Genomic DNA, 1,597 nt, shown 5'->3' on the forward strand with positions numbered 1-1,597 from the left:
GCGCGCATGGAAGGCGCGCGCCGTTCTCCTCATTTGCATGCAAATATAAGCAGGCTGTGCCCCGGTGTGAGTGCACGGCTCTCTCCGGCCCCTCCCACCTGGGTGGATTCCATTGTTTTGGAGGAGGGGTGACGTGGGAGGAGCCTGCCGAGTGGGAAGTGAAAAAAATAACCCTCTCCGAACACTTTTTTTTTTCCTTTAAAAAATAAGTGGAATTAATTCGCGGATTTTTTTTTTTTTCGCCAACCCGAAGCGCGATTTGACGGCGGTGACGGCCGGGGGTGCTGTGCCAGGGCCGCCTGAGGATGCCACATCCGATCAGGCTTTACCCTAACCCTCTATGTGTCTAGGCCACTTGGGTCCTGCATTGAGAGCCCGTGCTGGGATGACTTGGAGACCCCGGGCCGACTGCTGCTCAAACACCGCGGTGAGTTTGTTACAATTGTAGCAATTTCTCTTTAAATCTCTATAAGTCTGCCTTACCTGCACCCTGATCAGGAGCCGGGGATGGGGAGAGAGGGGGAGCACCCAGCCCCCCTTTGCACCCAACACCACCACCCCCCCCTCTCTCTCCTGCATCCAACCCCCCTCTCTCCATTCCAGATCAGGGTCTCTCCCTGTCACGTCTGCAGGATGGAATGAGCTTTCCATGGAAGGGGATGCTTGGGAGGTGGGGGGGCTCCCCTGATTGCAAGGTGGGGGGCAGTATGGTGAACCCCCCCGAAATCTGATGTCATTGAGCAGGATCCCCTTTCTGTGGCCTTGTTATTAAAGGGCTAGCTGGATGAATGCAGTTCCAACACATCACTGCTGGGTACATCTATACACACACAGCTACAATAGGGCTCAGCTATCTCCACTTCCACCCCTGATCAGGTTCACGCTATTATTCCCCCCCCCCCATTTCTCATATTCTGCATGGGTGATGTGGAGCAGCATTGTACACACAGCTCCTGTGCAGTCAGGAGGTGAGATCGGAGCAGTACATTCACTCCGGCACAGTTGGCCAGAGCTCCAGGAATTCCAGGGAAGCCCCCTCTTCCCAAGCTTCCGAGCATTGTCCCTGGAAATCACAAGCTGGAATTTCAGGGAGCCCCTGCCAATCTTCTGAGCATTGTCCCTGGAAATCACAAGCCAGAGTTCCAGGGAAGCCCCCTCTTCCCAAGCTTCTGAGCATTGTCCCTGTAAATCACAAGCCAGAGCTCTGGGAAGTCCAGAGGGACCCCCCCTCCTTACTTCCCAAGCTTCTGAGCTTTGATCCTGGAAATCTCAAGCTAGAGTTCTACAGAAGCCCGCCAAGCTGTATCTCTGGACATCTGAAACCAGAGGTCCCCCAGCTACTGAGCTTTGATTCCGGAAAACCTGAGCCAGTGGCTGAGGAATTCTAGGGACCCCCCCCAGCTTGAGAGCTGTGTCCATGGAAATCTCAAGCTAGAGTTTTACAGAAGACTTCCAAGCTATGTCCCTGGAAATCTCAAAAGCCAGAGCTCCAGGAATTCTTTGTTTCTGGAAACCTAAAACCAGAAACCAAGGAATTGTAGGTGTCCCCCCCCCCCCAGCTTTAGAGCTTTGTCCCTGGAAATCGTAGACCAAAAAG

At 53.7% G+C, this 1,597-nt stretch overlaps 1 protein-coding gene across 1 annotated transcript in view; it reads left to right on the forward strand.

Annotated features, from left to right (window-relative positions):
- Positions 1–372: 372 nt before the first annotated feature.
- The window catches only part of GLTSCR1 (glioma tumor suppressor candidate region gene 1), an 81,821-nt gene continuing 80,596 nt past the window's right edge, over positions 373–1,597 (forward strand). The window contains exon 1 of the mRNA XM_018555996.1: positions 373–427. The gene's annotated coding sequence lies outside the window, so the exon portion shown is untranslated. The remainder of the gene's footprint in view (positions 428–1,597) is intronic.

This window comes from Nanorana parkeri, unplaced genomic scaffold (assembly GCF_000935625.1).
Source record: "Nanorana parkeri isolate BGI_ZX_2015 unplaced genomic scaffold, ASM93562v1 scaffold221, whole genome shotgun sequence".
Classification (NCBI taxonomy): domain Eukaryota; kingdom Metazoa; phylum Chordata; class Amphibia; order Anura; family Dicroglossidae; genus Nanorana; species Nanorana parkeri.